Raw genomic sequence first — 21,710 nt, 5'->3', positions numbered from 1 at the left:
CCAATTCTGAGTGCTATAGCGCGCACGTAGTTAGGGTGCGGGGAGGTATTTTGCAAAACCCTTGAAAATACAAGTTCACAGCAAGCCCTGCTCCTTGGAGCCGCAGGGAGCAGACACCGCTTTTCAAATAAATAAATAAATAAATAAATAAAATAAATAGAACAACCCAGTTCATTCTCCCAGCCACAAATCTAAGAGGAGACGGATGCCCCCAACAAACAATCCCTCCCATCACCTACCAAAAGGCAATTTTAGCATTGTTCCGCTGGATGCAAATCAGCGCCAACAGCAGCGCAAACAGCCTCCTTCCTCCAGCACCAACCCCGTTCCCTTCACACCGCCCGGCTGCGCCAATCACCCAAAAAACCCCACTCTGCTTCCGATCCCCCCGCCCCGTTTCCCCCTTGTCTGTGGCAAACCCCGCACCGCAGCCTCTCGGTGCCGGCGGCTGCCCGTGCCGGGGGCAGCCGGTCCAGCCCCGCCGCGGGCTTTGCAAGCCGCCGGCTTCCTCCTCCTCCTCCCCGGGCGGCTCCAGCGACCTGTCAGCCGGCTGCACCCCGCCTCCCGCCCCTCATGTCACCTTCCCACGGATGACCGTGCGGACTCGCCCGCTCCCGCTGGTAGCCGGATATATCCGGGGGCGGGGGTCACCCTTCAGCAACACCCCCCCCGCGCACACCCCCCCACACCCCCACCCCGGCCGGGCAGGGTCCCTGCGCACCCCGCGCTCTCCCCACGGGGCTCCGCGGCTCACCTCCGGCTCTCCCGGCGGCTGCGGGCGGGAGCCCCTAGCCGGGCTCCATGGAGCGCGGCCGGTGTCACGCCGCCGCTGGACCGGGGGCGGGGAGGGCTGCGCCTGCTCTGGCCGGGCGGGAGGCGGGGGGGGGGGGTCCTGCGTCGCTGTCAGCCGCCGCCGCCCGACTGGCGTGGCCGAGCCACTCTACGTGCCGCGGCGCTGCCCGCGCGCCCTGTCCTCGCGGCTGGCTGGGGAGCCGCGTCTCTCGCTCCCCCCGCCCCGCCCCGCCCCACGCGAGGCTGGGGGTGGGGGGGCAGCGGGTGGAGGGGTGTCACGTCTCCCTCCCCTCCCAAAATCGCTCGCTTGCCCGCCACGGCGCATGCCCGACGCGGGTGCGCCGGAGCCGCAGCGAGGCCCCCGGCGCCTTCTCCGCTCGCGGCTGGGGGCGCGCGGGGCTGCCTCTGCTCCCGGCTTCCAGCCGAGAAGGGCCCCGCGGCGGCCCCGTGTGCAGGGGGAAGTGCCCGGGGCGGGAGGCGGAGGGTGGTGGGAGCAGGTGGAGAAGGGGGAGCAGGCGGGCTGATCGGGGCGTGAAGGGAAAGCGGCGGCGGCGGCGGCGGCGGTGTAGAGAGGGTGGCGATAATCAGCGGGTGTGGGGGAAACTGGGGTGCTTGGGAGAGACGGGAGCGTGGGGGAAACTGGCGAGTGGGGGGATGGCGGGGGCCAGGAGCCCACGCGACAGGGGAAGCTGGGGCGTTACTGATCGCGGTGTTCGCCACCCCCTGCCCCGCACCCCCACTCCGCGTCTCTTTAGAGCTCGCTCTGGAGGTGCTGGGCCCCCTTCTGCAGCTGGATCTGCATGGAGGGGACCACGGCTTCCTCGCGGGGGCGCCAGTGGCTTCGGTTGGGGTCTGCTGCCCCCACGGATCCTGTTGTAAGAGGTGGCCCATAGTCAGCAACCGAATAAACACACTATGCACCTTGGAAAGGGTCACAGGATTTTTAACCCTAAGGTTTACAATACAATCCTGACAACCTCATAAACAGCTAGAGAAGGGGGAGGCCATAGGACCTCTCCCTTTCTAACAGGAGTGTTTTGGCCTATACCCCTGCACTTTGTGATCCCTCTGTTTTTCCTCTGTCCCATATTTGACCAGGCTCCCCTGCTTCTACAGTGTGCCCTCTCCCTACATTTTTTTACCTTGGTCCCTCGCTGTGGTTTTTATTTTGCACCCCCATTTTCCCCTACAACTCCTATACCCTCATTCCCCATCCCCAGAACTCCCCCCAGCCCAGCTGTTATCATGTAACCCAATTTTTAAAGTGTTTTCAGATACTTTAAATTGCTGTTAGTGGCACTAGCAGCTTATTGGATGGTTCTGAGCATTAAACTAAATCCATGTCTAATATTACATAATAGGCCTTTAAATGTACATTATATAAATGATTGTATTTCCATCTGGGTTTATGGTGATATTAACTAGCTACTCCAAATTTGGAGTTGTAGTTTATGATGTCATTTCAAAATCTTTGATTGGACTCAGATCAAATAGATTATGGATTTAGAAATACTAAAGGAGAACACTCCCTTTTATCATAGCATCATTGGAACTAATGAGGGGAGAAAGACTTACTAGGTCATCTGATCCATCTCCCAAATAATGCAGGAGTGTCCCCTATAGTCTATCTTCTAGTCCAGGGGTTGGCAACCTTTCAGAAGTGGTGTGCCAAGTCTTCATTTATTCACTCTAATTTACGGTTTCATGTGCCATTAATACATTTTAACATTTTTAGAAGGTCTCTTTCTATAAATCTATAACATATAACTAAACTATTGTTGTATGTAAAGTAAATAAGGGTTTTAAAATGTTTAAGAAGGTTCATTTAAAATTAAATTAAAATGCAGAGCCCCCCGGACCGGTGGTCAAGACCCAGGCAGTGCAAGTGCGACTGAAAATCAGCTCACGTGCCGCCTTTGGCACACATGCCATAGGTTGCCTACCCCTGTTCTAGTCCTTTGTGCAGTTTTGTTTAAAATGTTTCTCCACTCCCCCTTAGGAATCTAGGTCAAACCCACCTGCTAGTAAACATATTGACTTATTACCAAGTACCATGAGGTTCTTGGATTTTTCCAAACTGCAACTGCGTAGATGTAAGTGAGATCTCCTTCCCTATTAGCAATATAGGAAGGGCAGAGGGGTCACCACCCCTAGGTGGAAAACCCATGAACAAGTAGACCTAGCAGATTTATCAAACCTAGATGAGAAAATCCTAGTTCCTTGACCACTTCTCATAACAGAGAAATATAGTCTGCTGAGCTAGAGATCATTATAAATAAAGTATGAGTGAACTTGTTGATATGGAAAGAAATACTAGACACCATAAAACCTTTCAATATTATATAGCCTAATTTCCTTGAAGATGTGAATAAATGTAACTAATTCCTTTCTCTTCAGCTTTTCTAATCTTTCCTTTACCCATTTTGTCTTAACTTTTTTCAGATGCACCAACCACCACAGTCAAGGCCCCGTGTATACTACAGCAAGCTGACCTAAATTCTGTGACATGATGTCTGGATACAACAGCACACGGATGGAGCAGGCCTGAGTTGAACAGTAGCTTCATTTAAATTTTAAAATGGTGGGTTTTGGTCAATTAACTATGAATATAAATAATACACTCAGTGAAGGAGCCTTTGTGATTTAATGTGATATTCCATTTAACTGTGTGTTGTCCTCAACTTTTTAATTTTTTGTATTATGCAGAATTACATATTGGAAATGCATAACTGCATTATGGAAGCTGTGAGGGGAAGCAGGAGGGTCTTGTAGATGAGTAGAGGATAGTTGGGACTTTTGGCTCCAGAGAAGACAGTTTAAGGCTTTGGGATGGGAACAGTACCTGGTGCTCTCAGTAAAATGATCAGCAATGGAACAGATAATCATTTAAACTGTAATATTTAGATTTCAGAATCAACACCCCATTGAGATGAGTGGGGAAGCTATTGTTTCAGGATTGTCAGCACTCACAGGAAGCCAACATTGCACCAACATACACTGGGTTCACAGTTCCAAGGTTTTCTTTACAGGCACAAGGGCTGCACGAGAACCATGATTTTAAAAATAAATAATATGTACATTCTGGAGCACAATTCTTTGGCAAGGGGTAGATTTTACAGCAAATTCCATGGCTGTGGAATCAAGAAATATATAAAAAGGTGTTAATATAACAGCTAGCATCTATAGTTCTTAGGTAGATTACATAGGGTTGAGACAGTCTCTTTTTTCTTCCCTCCTCCAAATATTTTAAAACTATGAGCTTGAATTTAAAGGAGACCCCTAGAGGGAATTACAACCATTCAATGGACAATCGGAGAGGACATTACGTTGTATTTCACAGTGTAACATATATAAGGACACAGCCTGCACTGTAATGGAAGATTGTTATATTCTATTCAGATACTGGGAATGGAAAGCAGTGATGTTTGTGGTGGTGTTACAAACTGTAACAATAAAACCTAATATTAAAAGAGATGAATGGAATGGTTAAACAAGATGTTAACTATTATCAGTGGGATAGTAGCAATGTTAGCTATAGGTGTAGTGCACATTATGAAAGTTTACTGGGTCACAGACCTCTACAAAAACCCTCATGACCCCCCAAGTCAGTGCTGCGCATATATTTCTGTCAGAAATATATGCACAGAGATATGCCAGAAATAATCGAATCTAGCTGTGGCCTGGGGACACTGACCTTAATTTAAAATCAATTAAAAATCCCCATGTCAATGATGGCTGATTGCCCTCTTCTCATGTCTCACACTGATGCTCTCATAGACCTGCCATGGTCAATGTCACTAAACAAGTTGGCAAGCATTATGTCATTTTGCTGCATGTCTCTTGAGGAAGGTGAGATAGCATAGCCTCAGGCAAACTTCACCATGTTACTAAGAGAGCAATTATTATTTATTAATTTATACAGCTCTATGGGTGTGCATCAGCATGTCTACCTCATCCATCTATCCCTATGGTATTTCCTAAAACTACTTCTCTTAATAACATAAACACTGCCAGTGCTAGAATAGAATCTTGTTTCTGTTAGGAACAATTTGTTTGGGTTGCTATACTTAGGGCAGCTAAAATAAGAATGCAAATTAAGGGGCCCAAATCTGTAAATGCTTACATATAATGTAAGCATAACGGAGCCCTAGTACTGCTTGTGCATCTTTAGGGAATTTGTACATCTTTTGGTGGCAAAATTAAAAGACAACGTTTGTCTAGTGGGCCCCCAATAAGTATCAGGACTCTGCATGGACACAGGGTGTGCACTCGTGGATTCCAGCACAGAATCAGAACCTTAATCTGTACTTGTTTTAAAGTAGTCAGGATCATTTTGTATATAGGTACTATAGCCATTTAATAGATTATTTTTAGTGGTAATCCTAACAAGGTTCTATTATTCCCTATTACAAAGCACCATGAGTAATCCAGTTGGATCACACATCTTTGCTTTACTCTTGATTGCATAGAAACACTTTGATCACGTCAATGCTATACATATTGAAATAAATGCTGTCATATTTTGTTATTAATGCAGCAATCCAAGATGGATTAGAAATTTTAAATTGGATTCATGAATTATAATCAACACTGATACTATGAGCTGTGTGGGGTTTATAATCCAATGTGTGCATATCATTTGTTCTAAACTCTTCAGAACACAGTAAATGGGGTGAAAGCATATAACATAGAAATTCTGAACAGATGCAAGATTTGTAGTAAGAGAAGTAATTTTCAGCTTTTGAAACAATAAGGAATGGACTGCAAGAAGACTCAGGCATCTTTAAAAATTGTTTAAGGCATTGTATATTATAAAAAGAGTACTGAATAAAAGAGATTATAAAACTACATTTCCATGATTTGAGTTTTCATGAGGTCATAATCCACCTGAGTTCCACGGCTTATTTCATCACTGTAGTTTAACAATGGATTTATATAGCCACTGGTGTTACCACTTGCTAAATATATCAAGAGGTTTTAGTGATATAATAATAAATGACAGTGGCATAGTTTAGTGATTTGTGATGTCACCATAATGTCATGTGATGTTTGACATGCAATGTCATGTTAATGTAGTTATGACCTAGCTCACACTACTGACTTAATTTAAACTTTTTTAAAAATATAGATCACATTAATGGGTGGTGCTTTATGATTGGTTTACTGACTGAATTTTACATTTTTAAAAACTATTCTGTTATTAAGAACCATAATATTGAGCTGTGGTGTCAGTTTTTTAGACTTTGCTTCTGGGATCAAACAGAGGAAAAATATAAATTCTATCAAGAATAGGGACTTCAGAGAACTCTTTCCCCTCCTAATTATTATTCTTTTAATAAAACTCTTATCATGTTATATCCTGAGTTGCAGCCATTATCTAAGGCTATGAAGAAAATCACCAATAAACCAGGTGCATTAGTGTGTGTTTGTGAGTGTGTATATCTGTATTATAAAAGGATAAATATAGGGAGGTTTATAACAAAGTTGTAGATAAAACTAGCATACAACCTTGTTGCTTTTTTACAGCTCAGTGTGGTCACTTCTTTGTTTTGTTATTCAGCAAACTGAGTAAGTGGCTTCCGTGCCAGATCAGCCGTGGATATTGGTAATATGTTAAAGGAGATCGTAATCTAAGTGCAAACTAATGTATAGTCACAGCTAAAAATCATGAAGTATCAGACTCAAAACATGTTAGGCAGAACCTACCTTGAGGAACTGTAACTAAAATTCAGTCATGCTATTCCTGGGTCCAGCAGGCCTTCTCCATACAGCTAAAGAGGCTTGGTGGAGTTTCAGGTTTCCGAAGTAAAGTGTGATGTTTCTTTTCACCAACAACAGCAGAGGAAATTGTCTAACATTATATCCTCTGTGGTATGGGCAAGGCTTGGCTGTGATGCCACTACAACTTGTATAACTGCTGAGATACGATAAAGTATCATAGAACAAAAAGGTTCTAATTTGGGGAAAGTCCAAAATGTGTGTTCTGGAGGACCAGGAAGAACCCGGCATCTCTGACTGTTTTGAGATTACGTTTCACAATAGCAATCATTATAAATGTATTCTATCTAGGTTATTACATTGTATTTATCACAATGGAACCTGAGTGCCTTACGAGGGTTTTCGTTTATTTATTACAAGTTCTTTGTGTATCTTAAGTTTCTCTCTCTCCCCCTCATATTTTTTTTTATTTTGGGAAAGTTAAATAAGCGAGTTTTGCATTTTGTTTGGAAGGTGGTGAGATCTGTGCTCATTATGGCACATTCAGGAGCAAGTCCTAAGGCATTGGGCTAGCTGCTGAGAAGATGGCATTTTGCACTGAGTACTCCATGAGTTCCCCAAATATTTGCTATTCTAAAAGAAAAAAAAATGCATATTTTATCCCTAGAGAAAACTGACAGCACCGGAAACATCTCTAGCCATTATAAGAGTAAAAAAGCAAAGGTGAACTTAATGCAGTTCTCCAGCAACACTCATACACGTCTCTTCCTTTGATCATAGGGATGTCTTTTAAATAATCTTAGTAATGAAAAACCTATTATAACGCCATAAGCACAACAAGTCAGTATACTGTACGTCTCAGGAAAGACCCAAGGCCCAAATGTCTATCTCTGCTCTTCCTGCCTCAATAAGTAGTGAATAATGCATTAGTGTTGCTTTAAGCATTTTTTTAAAATACGCTTTAGCCAGAATTATTGGCTTTCTTGTAGCATGTACTGCTGAATTGAGGTCAGGCAGAAGCAAAGCTCACAATCTGAGCCCACCTAATATTATAGGGGGTTCAAAGGGCACCCAGAATACCCCCTGGTTTCAGTGGGAGTTCAGCATGTGGAGTGGCTATGGGATCACACCCAGGGATTCCCAGATTTGTATGACCGGTTCCAAAGCCCAGTGAAGGTCAATGGAAGTCTTCCTGTTAACTACAGTAGGTTTTGGATCAGTCATTTAATAAGCAGTGCAAACTTTGAGGCTCATTTTCCATGAAACCAGGAGAAGTTTTCTATGTTGTCTCCCCAAACATACTGATGTTTCGTTATGGGTCCAATCTTGAGACACCCCCCCCCCTTCTTCCCCATGTGAGTGACCTTACTCATGGGAGTTGTCCTAGTGGGGACAATTGAAGTCAGGTAAGTAGTTATGTATAGAGGAACTGCTAGGTATTTTGATGGTCTAGGCCACTGCCCTGCAGTGCAGAGGGTGCTCCTAAAGTAGTAAGGCCCCTGAAACTGTGCAGCCATTAGATGGTAGGCATGGGGTGTCCGGAATGGAACCTCCCCTAAATATTTTCTTCAAGATGGTCACCAATGTGGTTGATGCCTTATGCTGGCCCTGTCAGTTAACAGTTACTCACTTGAGCAAAGGATGGGGCCTTAGGACAGCACTAGGCTAGGGATCAGACAGTGTTACCGATCTCTGTTAACCTGCAACATTTTCTCCTTCAGCAATTGTGATGGTCTAAAAGGAGTTAACTTGCAAAGTCATTAGGCTACAGCTGCTTGAAGTATGGGGCATTATTTGCAAAGAAGATATTGTTTCCACACACAGCCCAGCTCTCACATAACTTTACATGGGCAGCCAATCACTATTCTTATTGCAATGCAGCCAGCTGTAAAATCTCAACTAGAGACTCGTACACATCATCTACCTTTCATATAAACATTTGAAAAGGTCAGTTTTTTGGGAGGATGGAAATCTGACAAGATAGAATTTTGTCTGAGGTTCATTCAGCAGGCCTCTAACTGAACAAGATGAAGAAGCAATGAGGAGGAGAGAATCTCTTCGAATTTGAGCTGATTGGTAATTTTGATGAAAGCCCCTTAGCCTCTTTCAGAGACCATTCATTACTTCCAGAAGTTTACTTTTTTTTTTTTTTTTTTTTTTTTGCAGGAAATGCTGTTCACTCACCCATGGAGGAGAAGTTAAATTCTCCCTTGGGTGAAGGTGAATGCCAAGGGCCTTTGGCCACTGGAAATTTTCTCTATGAGTTCTAGCTTTGGAGCAGAGCAGATCGAAACTCAGACTTTCCAGCCCAAGGGAAACTGCAAAATTTCCATTTCAGAATAAAACAAAATATTTTCTAAATGCCCTGTGACCTGCAATTTCTGCAATATTTCAGTTTCAGTAACATTTCATTTTGGAATTTTAGATTTTGGAATCTGATTTTGGCATTTTGAAATTGTTTTGCATTTTATTTTATAGGTTTTTTCATTTTTATAATAGTGCATTATATTCACGACTACTCAGATGCTATTATGACATAATTAGTTTAATACTTTATTATATTTATTTTTAAAAAACTAAGGGCAGCTGCTACTTAGTACAGATTGAAACATCTTATCTTTTCCAGATCAAGTGTGTCCTGTTTGTCTTGTAATAAAACAGTTTGAGACTTCGTGCGTCACGTTATGTAGCACTACCATGACTACTGGCAGGTCATGTGCTAATGCAAAAATAAAATATTAAAATGATAAAAACCCCTAAAATAAAATTCTAACTGAAATTTTTGAAATTCTAAAATGACATTGCAAATTTTTCTGAAACTAAAAAAAAAAAAATGTTTTGAAATATTTTTCCCTGGGAATTTTTGAAGAAATGACACTTTTTTCAGTGTTGACAGAAGAGGCATTTTCCCTTGGAAAAAAATGTTTTGATGAAAAATTTCCAACCAGCTCTATTCTTGAGGTAGCAATAATATGACCAATCCTCCTTACGCTGAGAGATAAAAGTCTTTCCTTTTGTGTTTTCAAACTTGTATCTGAGTCCTGTCAGTGCTGAAGTTAGAATATCAGATGCATTCATCCAAGATGCACATTATGTATTGTTGAGTATGGAGAAATATCCAAGGAATACTCCAAAGGGGGATGGGTGAGGAGAATAGTCACCAGAATGAAGCCTTGAGAAGAAAATTCAGGACAGGTTCTTGCCCCAATCGAGAAGAATTAATTAATGATTTCGGATAAAGGCATCTCTGCTTAGGTCATAGGAAGAGACAAACTGTACTAGATATCAAAATGCATGTCCTTTGACACATAAAAGTGATAACTCACAGCTTGTACTCATAATCTGCTCACCAATGGTTCTTATGATTCTCCTATATTTAATGGTGGCTTAACCTCACCATCGGCTTTCATCAGCTTGCTACTTGACCTCCTGGATGACGCCCCTTCTCTCCTCAAGAATTTATTTCCACTGTCCACTATTTTGTACCCTTCACTCTATCTGTACAGAAAAGATACAGGGAAATTCCCGTGTTTACTTTGGGTGTTCAGATGCATAAAGTAAAAAAAGTACTTGGTGCCCCCTTGGTACACAGAATTGTTCTGAAATGGCACTCTTGCTTTACATTTTAATAACAGAGAAGGTAGTTGGAGAGTCAGTCGGAAAGTTTCTTCTATCACAAGTAGCAGAGAAGTCGTCAGGCAGTTCTGAAGAGAGCCAACAAGATGGACAGGTCACACAGACATCAGATTTCCTAGAAGCTAATGTAGCAGCGAGACAGCTCTAAACAGCCACTGTAGAGAAGCCAACTGTAGTCAAGCCAAAACCAGTAGGTTGGCAAGCTGAGAAGTTTGCCCACTATGCACGGTAGAAGCCAAAAATCTTGCAGAGAGCTGTTTTACACAACATCTGAGTAGCAGGCTGACATCAGCCAAGATATTTTGCTAGTCAGGAATGTGCAGCTGGACTGGGAGACTGCTTCCAGCTTACGTGTAAACCCACCTGCCTGCAGCAACCTGAACCGTCCACGCAACCCACATCAGCTTGTCCGCCTGTGTAATGAACCAGAGCTTTCTGAACATGACTGTTCAGAGACAGCAACAATGAAGTTGGCTGTTATCTTTAAAGACGATGGGCCTGATTCTCGTCTCGTGCTGGTGTAATCACCACATCCGTGTAAACATAGAGAAGAGGAATCAGAAACAGGCTCTGTATGCCCTATAATAATGAAAATAAATCCAACGTTGACTGAATTTAGTTGCATAAGATTTTACTAAAGCCAGACTAGGACAGTGAAAATTTGGTTTAGTGTAGAGTGAAATGGTGCTGCCTCATTCAGAGCAAATAGCACCACTTCCTTCAACAGAACTCCCTGCACGGCGAGGTACCAATTACCATGAGAGAGCGCGGCACCACTTAGCCTTCAAAGAGCCTTTGTTTCTTTCACTGGGTGTAACTGCCTCGTAGATTCATGAATGTAAAAGTCTCTTTTATGCATTTATTTATTATTTTTAAAGTGTGCTCCGCTGGCATTTAAAACTGTTACAGGCAGGGATGTGGCTCTCCTGAGCATTTCCCCATTGAGGTATTAGGGCCAGATTTTCAGACGTGTTTAGGCTTCTAAAGAAGCAGATATGCATCTGGTGAGATTTTCAAAAGCACCTAAGCATGTCAGGTACCTAATTCTCTAATTGATTTTTAATAGTTTAGGGACTCTAATATGCAGATAGACGCCTAATACTTTTGAAAATCTGGCCCTTACTGCCCATTTTGTGTGTGTGTGCGTGTGTGTAAACATACATCACACTCTCCTGAGGTTTACAGAGGTCACAGTAGTGGAATGGTGGCCCTTCCAGATATGGACCTTGCTCTCTATGGCCCTTTGCCTCAAACTCTCCCTCTAAGCGTGGGTGCAAACTTCCAGGAGTCCTCAAACCCCTGAATTTTACGATGCAATTGGTCATTTAATATTTTGACTGTTATGGTTTGTGCAATCTCCAAAGCACCTTTGGGGGGATGGGGAAGGACTTTAACATTAATCATTATTTTTCAGTCCAGAGTTTTGAAAGGAGCTTAACATGAACATGGCTAATCGATCCTTTCCTTGTTTACGCACCAGGGACATCAATGATGCCAACAGAGCGCTAAGAGCAGGGCTTGCTGGTGACCTTATATTCCATTGTTTATGCCCCTACATCCCAGAAGAACAGCAACTACTGCTTTTTATACTTGTTTGGCAGTAGCCTGACTGACTCCAGGTTTTAAAGACACAGTCCTCAGATAGGAGTAGCGTTATTATTGCCCCATCCACAATGCAAATGCTTTCAAAAGCTGCCCCAGTGACATATCTATTAATTATACATGCACTATACTGTACTTCACAGTAAAACAGCCAAGTCCCTGTGGCAAAAGGAACCTCTAGCACAATTAGCAAGCAGCTGGAGAAGCAGCCTTTCACAGTGAAATCTGCCCGTCAGGCATTCCTAGTTCTACAATGAAAGAGGATGTTCTCATAGGCACCAGCTATGGAGGCTCAAATGCCACATCCTGAAATACAGCTCAGAGCTGAGCCCCACTGGTCCTAGAGATCAAAATTGATTAGCTTTAGATTTTGAAGCTTCCACATAGGCTTCTGATTAGTGGATGCAGTGTGGTCCAGTGGGTGTCAGAAGACCTGACCATTATTCCTGACTCTACCATTGATTAACGGTATGATCATAGGCAAGCCAATTAACCTCATTGTGCCTCAGTTTCCCTATCCCTTATTTCCCCAGTGTTACATAGGGTGAAATCCTGGTCCCACTGAAGTCAATGGCAAAACTCCCATTTATGTCAGTGTGGCCAAGATTTCATACCTAATCTCCTTTATAGAGTGCTTTGAGATCTCTGGATGAAAATCAATATGTAGACACACGAGTACTGTACAATCATGAGCTATGATGGACAGAAGCTTCTTGCAACAATGGCAGCATATTTGCGGAGTGTAATCATGCAGAATGAATTCAGTGGGGTCAGTGGTTGGGGAGGAAAACTGAAAAATCACAAAGACAGACCAGAGATGTTGAGGGAAAGATAAAATGAACAGAGAAAAGAGAATGAGGAACAGAAGTAAGAGATTGAAAAAACAAGGGAGGGAAAAGAGAGGTCAGTGTATTAGGCAGAAATTTTAATATAAAGAAATATGATTTGGGGGGAAAAGGAAAGCTCTTAGTGTCTGCTCTAAAGCCCATTTAAATCAATGGAAGAAATCTATTAGGCTTTGTCTCAGGTCCTAAAAGACAACAAACCAAATGTTTCTACAGGCTTTATTAAAATCATTTGATTCCTCCATCCTCCCCAGTCCTCTAGCAGAAGAAAAGAAGAGCTAAACACTTGGAGAAATGCCTAGTGAACTTTACAAAAAAAGAAAAGGAGTACTAGGGGCACCTTAGAGACTAACCAATTGATTTGACCATAAGCTTTCGTGAGCTACGGCTCACTTCATCGTGCATCCGATGAAGTGAGCTGTAGCTCATGAAAGCTTATGCTCAAATAAATTGGTTAGTCTCTAAGGTGCCACTAGTACTCCTTTTCTTTTTACGGATACAGACTAACATGGCTGTTACTCTGAAACTAGCGAACTTTAGTTTATCTTCAGTTTCGGAAGCAAACTAGTATTCCTTCAGTTCCTGATTCTTACGCCATGAGGTCATGAAGATAGTAGAAAGTGATTTTGTAGCTGTTTTAGGATTTGTGCAGCACTAAATGTATAAGGTACGTTATAAAAGGTAAATAACCCCAAATATACAATGTGTATATGTATAATCAAGTTAGAGAATAATGAAGCCCCTGCAAATAATTCTAGCATATTTAAGCCTGCTTCCGGACAGCGTGCCTTGAAATTATCAACTCATATATACTAAATAGGACCAAAAAAGCACCTCCCATAATACAGTTTGTCTTAGATGAATAATAATGGCTTTAAAGTTTACAAAGCCAAAACACGTTTTAAATCAAAGAAATAGAAGGATGGTAAAAACTACTAATTAGATACATTAAACGAGCAGCCTCATTAAACGCCCAACTCAAGCCCTCTTATTGGTTCCAAAAAAAAGTGCAATTCCTAGAGGTGTTGAAACGTCATTTCTTGGACGCTACGTTCCAATGAGAGTTGTAGACATTAAAGCTAACACTGGAGAAATGGTTCAGCACCCAGTTCATATGTATGCCTGCATGTGCACAAATGTATATTTCTTAATATGACTTCCCCTTTTCCTGGTTCAGGTTTGGATTATTTGCCCAACCCTTTTAAAAACATCTCCAGTAACGTTGGCACTACCCAGTTGCTTTGTGACAGCTCATACAAAGACAACTCGCAAATGAGTGACACTCTGTGCCTAGCACACAATGTCATGGGGATGGCACATGACATTATATTATGATGTAAATGCACTGTGATCCAAGTAGCACATAATATACCAAACATGTAATGTGTGTAAAAATGATCCCCGTAACAGAGGATATAAATACATTTCTTGTGATCTTAATGATATACAATTTAAATGTCACATTTGCTGGGAAATTAGAGTCTGAAGACAGTGACCTTTGCATGGTGCCCAAAATCATCCTCAGGCACATTACTTCTACATGCATTTATTATTGCATTGCATTAGATGCATCACTGGAACAATATAAGCCCATCCTTTATTTTTAAACATTTTATAAAATGATGCAGTCCAAGTATTATGCCGCAAGAACACAATATAATCTACAAACAATGCAATTTACCAATATGCATGACAATCTAATCAGAGAGAGAAAGAAATAGGTTGCACCCTAACAGCCATGAGCATTTGAGACACATTGCTCCTAAGCACGGTGTGATTCACTGTCCTCCGAAGCTGATGAAATCAAATATAATGAGCAGTTTAACAAGTTCTTTTACTCAGTTTATTCTGTCGGATTCATAGGGCCAAATGCTTTATTCCTGCGCATAGCACAAATGGCTAGTTCGTATGTTGAGGGTCTCTGCAGGGACGGAAGCGGGGACAAACCCTCAGCCCACAGAGTGGCAGCAGAGCCACTCTGTATTCATGACTGCAGTCTTCCAACTGTACAATCCCACATGATGAGTGTGGTCTCCCTCCACTGGGAAGAATGGCCAGTGGATACACACAGACAAGGAATCACTGCCCCGCCCTTCTTCTTCACTACTGCATCCATTGGAGAGCCCCACAATTCACAGAGAATCAGATCACCGGTGCCTGTACGCAGACTGGTCCAACACCAAGGGAGACTGAAACATCAGCCTGCAAGCGGGAGCTGATCTCAGCACTGTTCTATACTTTCAATGGAATAAATAGCCACCTGAAGGTAGGGGCCTCTGGCTCCTCCCCCACCATTCTACGGGACTGGGCTGAAGGCGCTACATGTCTCCAGAACAGATCCTCTCTTTTCCTCCCAACACCTATGCTCCGCTCCACGTGCCATTGGGCTGCTGGACAGGAGGGGAGAAGAGAAAAGTTATCCAACATAAAAATTTTCTTCTTTTTTGACCAAATAAAACAGAGAGGATTTCATTGGTGAGGCTTAGCCTCTCGTTACGAGCCATTGTGATTATACAGCAATTTCAGAGATAGGCTGGTTTGCAGATAAGTGACCCATACAAATAAGTATTCCATACATTCTACCTGAGGCAGCAAAAAAAGAAGAAAAAAAACCATGGAGATGAAAATACTCCACATGCTGTATACCCACCATTGCTACTAACAATTGACTATCTGAACATCCATCCATCTCAGGTCTGAGGGTATGGACTATGCACAAAGTACTACCTTTAGAGTGAAGGGATTTGTGTGTGTGGTAAAATGAAACTAAAAGTAGGAACGTTTAACATATAGAACTCTGTTTTGACAAGTGGTGTATCTTCCCTTTGTACCTTTACACGTATTTTAGAAGTACTGTACCATGCATAGTATCTATTAATTTATAAACAATGTGTGGCCAACTCTGTTTGCATCATAGGAGTTGGGGGAAGGGAGTGTCTTCAATTTCTTTAATCAAATTTGTGTTCATGAAAATGCCATATGGACCGTGTTGGGGAATGAAGTTCTCGGTTTATCTAATAAGCACAAGGACAACAACAGTGTAAACTTCCCCGTGTTATCCTGTCAAGGAGCCTCATCCCCAAACTAGAGAGACCAAGCCTAGTAAGGGCAAGTCACGCAGCCTTCAAGCCTAATCAATCCTTGGTTTCATTATTGCATAGGCCACCAAGCCATCAGGCAGATGACAACTACTTTCTTGCACTGTCAACTTATGTTGAATTCAAATCAGTGACCTACAGGTGAAAAACTCCCCTCCTGCCATTCACTCCCTATGGGGCTGTGATTTAAAAGATCTAGGAGAGAAGTTATACTTTGATTTTAAAAATAGAACAACGATAAATTAACATGGCACACAGTATGTAGATTACAAACATGGAATAACACATAAAATTGTCACTCACAGTTTGCAGAGGACAAAAAACTGGGGGAGTGGTAAATAATAACGAGGACAAGTCACTGATTCACAGTGATCAGGATCACCTAGTAAACTGGGTACAAGCAAACAATAGGTGTTTTAATACAGCTAAATGTAAACGTATACATCTAGGAACAAAGAATGTAGGCCACACTTACACAATGGGGAATTCTATCCTTGGAAGTAGTGACTGAACAAGATTTGGGTTTGTGGTGGATAGTTAGCTGAACAGGAGTACCCAATGTAATGCTGTAGCCAAAAAAGTTAATGCAATCCGGGATGCATAAACAGGGAATCTCAAGTAGGAGTACCTCTTTATTTGGCACTAGTGCAACCACTGCTGGAATACTGTGTCCGGTTCTGGTGCCTGCAATATAACAATGATGTTAATAAATTGGAGAGAGTTCAGAGAAGAGCCATGGGAATGAATATAGGATTAGAAAACATGCTTTATCATGACTGAGCTCTTTGAGTCTATCTATTTAGCTTAAAGAGAAGGTTAAGGGGTGACTTGATTACAGTCTATATTTCCTACATAGGGAACAAATATTTAAAACGGTCTCTTCAATCTAATAGAGAAAGGTATAACATGATCCAGTGGCTGGAAGTTGAAGCTAGACAAATTCAGAATGGAAATAAGGTGTACATTTTTGACAATGAGGGTAATTAACCATTGGAACAATTTACCAACGGTCATGGTGGATTCACTGTCACTGACAATTTTTAAATCAAGATTGGATGTTTTTCTAAAAGATATGCTCTATGAACTATTTTGGGGAAGTTTACAGCCTGTTTTATACAGAAGATCAGACTAGATGATCACAACGGTCCCTTCTGGCCTTGAAATCTATAAATTAGTGAAAACAAATCAGTTTACTGTACAAAATTTACAATTTAGACCCTACACTCATCTTTTGGATTATGCCTAGGAATATTTATTTTTGCCATCTGTTTCTCAATGTCCAATATATATTTGCCACTTTGACATACAAATTGTACAGGCATATGCTTCAGATATTTAGGGGGAGTGAATATTTTAGGCCAAGTACAGTTCTTGAGCCACACAGAGCTCTTAACAACATCAGTAAGAGTTGAGTGCCTGGGTCAAGTGTGATACATGGTTGTAGGATTATTATATATGTATTTCTATGGCATGTATATGACTGATTCTATCTAGTCCAGGAAGTTTCAAATATCCCATTAATGGTTTAAATGTGCTCTTTGTTAATATGCCCCTAATGTATGATTTATGAATGCCAGTTTTGCATTGTCTCAGCATTTCTGAGTAATTAAAGGCTCTGTTAGCCATACTTCTGTGAGACATAAAAGTTCTGTATAATCAAGGAAAGGGAACGACTTATTAACTACAAAGTTGTGAAGAGGTCTGGTTCTTCCTTTAGTACAAGGAAGATTTACTTCTATGAATCCCATCATCATTGTCTTTCCTGCACAATTTGCCCATGCAATGTAAGGACAATAGGGGCCAGATCCACACCTGGTGTAAACTGGTGTAGTTCCATTGAAGTCAGTGGAGATATGTCACCTTACACCAGCTGAAAATCTGGACCCTCAAAGTAATCTATGGAATTCTGCTTGTGCTGGGCAAGCTCACTATCCAGTAAGGGAATGCCTACAGCACACAGTGCACTGGATTTCATGGGGCACGCTTGAAGCCCTAACAATCCTGTGTGCCCCCATCCATCTTCTGCTTGCAGAGTAGGTAACAGGTGTTCAAGGTCAAAATGGAGATGCTCCCAATGTTAGAATTCACAGTTTGGAATCTAGCATTTATTTCAGCCTTGACCAGGAGGTCTGTCCCGATACCACTATTTCGAATGGACCTCTGAAGTCAGGGGTACTCAGAGATCCTCTATACATTTTTTTTTAAATGCATGCACAGTCTCACTGGGTTTCCAACCCCACATCATAATCCAGGAACCTTTGCGGCTAAAGAACTGGTAGTTTGTCTCAGCTATCCCTAGCTAATAGGTGTTTGTTTTAAAATTACTTTAAAAGGTTTTTTTGTTGTTGTTTCAATGTCATACTTGGACGGTTTCCTTTGATAATGATTCTTTACCAAGAATTATCATGTATATGTGGAATTATGTTATCTTAATTTTGCCTCTTGCTGTATTTGAATCCTGTATACCCCTGTCACACACAAATGATTTAAATCAAAAAGAGAGAATTGTAACATCTACAGATTTCTGGATTATGCACACACACACACACCCACCCAAAACCACTTCAAAATATCTTCCCAGATTAATTTAATACCACAACCAGAGCCACCCCTATTTCCACTCCCATTAAAAAGGAGACAGGAAAAACTCAGTGACTTAACTAGCAGAGAGGCTGCTTAAAAAGAAGACATTCATTACTTCCCTTTAACATACTGAGTCTAGAAAACTTCACTAGGTGGGTTCTCATGCAATTCTGGAAGGAGGAGAGCTAGGTTTTCCATTTACAGCATGCCAGGGGATATCTGGAATGCAGCGTATGCAGTCTTACGGGGGTAAAATAAATAGAGCGAATACAATTAAAAAAGGTTAACTTGTACCTACACTTCAGAGAGCGTGGCCTTTGTTTTATTTTTTTAATTAGAACTTTCTGAAACCACAACACTTTTTTAAAATAGACATGGAGCCCTTTCTTTGTTGATATTGCTCAACCACTTATGTTTTCACTGTGCTGCTAGAACAGCCAGAAGACAATTAGAGGCTATTTTTAGAGTGGCTCACTCTGTAAAGCTGAAATTTGTAGGTTAGGCTTACCAGTTGCTAGCTGTTTCTAATTCTTGATCTTCCTTTAATATGGTCTTTCCAAATGGTCAGCCTCCATGATAATCAAGATACAACATGGATATTGTATCTCTCAATCTTTTAAAAATAATCTGATTTATCAAAAGCATCATTTAAAAGGCATGAAGTCAAAATCATATACCGACTGAGATAAAAGAATGGAAAAACCCAAGAAAACATCACTGCTTTGGTTTGCTTTACCACACATCAGATCTACTCTAAATGGAGCGTAAAGCATTTAATACTGCCTTAAGACATACAGATCTCTGGGAAACATATTCATGTTGCTATACATTCAACTTGTTTCACCTTTTAAGGGTTTGTCTGGTTCAAGTCTCTTTCTGAGTTCAGCAATAAAAAAAAAATCTCATCTTGCCATTTATTAGAAATAAAAGTGACAGTGAGAAAGCAGAAATAGAGACGACTTTCCTAAATACAGAGCAGAGCCTTATTCACGTGGCTGAACAGAAAGTCACTGAAACTAGAAGATGTAGGAGGGATGTGGCAGCTTGTACGGCTCTGCACATAAATGACGAGACTGCCCAGAAGGGACATAATCGTGACCCAACCCCACTGAGGCTCACCTTTTGACATATTTGGCTCATTTTACAGTACCACTGCAGGTGTAGGGAACACACTGCAGTTAACAAACAAACAAAAAAAAATGCTGCTAGAATATTTTTCTTGTAGAATCTATCTTTGGGGATTCATATGTGCGCAGACATGCAGGTATTCCTGGTATGCTCTATAAAAAAAAAGAGTCAGGAATGTATTCCATTATTTGGGCAATAGACCATATCGGCCAAGTGTGGAAGTCCCAGGGATGGATTTGGTTCCTTGGCTGAAATTCTAGACAATCTTCTGTCTTAAAGAATTTGTACCAAAACTATTCAGTATACTTATGCAGCATTAGCACTTAGTGCCAGAGTGAATTTTTATCTTGGAGCTTTTACTATGAAACCATTGGTCTTTATGGAAGCACAAACAACCACTAAACTAGAGAAGGAGACAGATTTTTGCTATGAGCAGACTTCAATATCAGATTATGTGACATAGTCTAGCCTTAAATCCATGCTGTTTTATCATCTCAAAGCCTGCAAAACGTATTTGGCACAGAGCAGTGCAAACATTATTCCACCAAGAATTAAAGCTTACCTGGAATCCTTTTCTAGGAAAAAAAAAAAAAACACTTCTTTTCCCAGTGCTCTCTGTGACTAATTTTAAAGTTAATACCTTCATCCAAATTACAGCATACAAAGGGAAATTCATTTCTCCTGCAAAGAGCCTGTGTGGGTGCTATGTCAGGTAAAATGCACTGTGCAGTTGAAATCCACCACCCTGAACCCAGGGTAAGGACCTGGGATTAAAGGGCAGCTCCCCACCCTAGCCCAAGGCTGTTACTGTGATTGAATGAGCTGAAGTAGTGGCCATAGCACCTTCACGCTGCTTGTACCAGAATGTTAGAGTCACTGGACCTGCATAATCATAGATCCTGTCCATCCTCCCCTGCTCTGCCCCTTGGTGTAATAATTGAGGCCTAGCAGGCCCACTTTAACTGCTAGTCTAACGAGTGAAAAGTGCGTAAAGCTTCATGAACACAACAGCCCATCACATCTCTCCACAGCGGCCTATGTAGGATTCTTACTATTTATTATTTGTATTACCATAGCACTTAAGAGCCCCAGTCATGGGCCAGAACCCCATTATCCTCAGTGCTGTAAAAAACACAGAACAAAAAGCCAGCCCCTGCCCCAAACAGCTTACAGTCTAGTTCAGAGTCCTCTTCCAAGGTGGCATATGCAAGCCGTACCACACTGCTGCTATGCCTGCAACTCCCCCCAACCAGCCCAAATGCAGGCATACAGTGGTTGCAAGGACCTTGCACTGAACTCCCACACCGTGGGCAAATTTCACCCTTATTAATAGTACACTCTATGCTTTCAATTTAAAAGCTCTTTACAATTATGTGTTAGCTTCATTTTACGGAAGGGGAATCTGACACAGAGGAAGTAGAAGCTGAAATTAGAATCCAGAAATTCCTGCCTCCCACGCCTGTGTTCTCACCTGTAGACCATGCTTGTCTCCCAATTTACAAACATCCTTTCTTGAAATAATTAAAACAAAAACAGACCATATATGGAATTATGTAAATAAGAAAGTTTTTAAAAGTTGCATATTCACAAACAGGTGGCACTGGTGATTTCTATATTCCTACCAATACACTTACGTTTCTTGACACAGGGGCATCACATAACAGTCATTGTATTGACTGGGTGCATGACTGTGTCTTGGCTCACACCCAAGAGGTGTAGCTCCTCCCTATTGGAAAGGCTCGGGAAGTAACTGAAAGTCAGTTTTCAGAGTAGCAGCCGTGTTAGTCTGTATTCGCAAAAAGAAAAGGAGTACTAGTGGCACCTTAGAGACTAACCAATTTATTTGAGCATAAGTTTTCGTGAGGTACAGCTCACTTCATCCGATGAAGTGAGCTGTAGGAATGCATCCGATGAAGTGAGCTGTAGCTCACGAAAGCTTATGCTCAAATAAATTTGTTAGTCTCTAAGGTGCCACAAGTACTCCTTTTCTTTTTTTGAAAGTCAGTTGTATCTGTTTTTCTTATCTCTGCGAGAAAGTGGGAATGTAACAATAGGAGGTGAGTTGCCTGTGTTCTGCTTATTGCTGGAAGAGCGGATGGCTCTTTTGTTTAATGAGCTGCCCCCTTCTGTCTTATTTCCAGGGACTGTGCCTAGTTGTGCTATAGACCAATAGACAGACAGCAAGGTCACGTAACAATAGCATCCTCTTTTGCACAATATCAAAGTACTGTTACAAAGCCTCATCTCTTCAGGTCCCCCTCACCCATCACTACACCCCTCAATTAAAACTAAAACAAAAGCTCCTGAA

At 41.8% G+C, this 21,710-nt stretch overlaps 1 protein-coding gene across 4 annotated transcripts in view; it reads right to left on the bottom strand.

Moving 5' to 3' along the window:
- RAI2 (retinoic acid induced 2) overlaps positions 1-1,068 on the bottom strand; it is a 66,717-nt gene extending 65,649 nt beyond the window's left edge. For 2 of the 4 annotated variants that reach the window (XM_084623169.1, XM_084623168.1), the window contains exon 1: positions 755-1,048. The gene's annotated coding sequence lies outside the window, so the exon portion shown is untranslated. Of the gene's footprint in view, positions 1-239; positions 330-754 lie in introns of those variants that run through there. The other 2 variants (XR_014710816.1, XM_084623171.1) reach the window with 2 other exon arrangements.
- Between the last annotated feature and the right edge of the window lie 20,642 nt (positions 1,069-21,710).

This window comes from Lepidochelys olivacea (assembly GCF_965140295.1).
Source record: "Lepidochelys olivacea isolate rLepOli2 genome assembly, chromosome: 1".
Classification (NCBI taxonomy): domain Eukaryota; kingdom Metazoa; phylum Chordata; order Testudines; family Cheloniidae; genus Lepidochelys; species Lepidochelys olivacea.
Note: the sequence above shows the minus strand (reverse complement) of the source record. Positions and strands in the feature narration are given on the sequence as shown.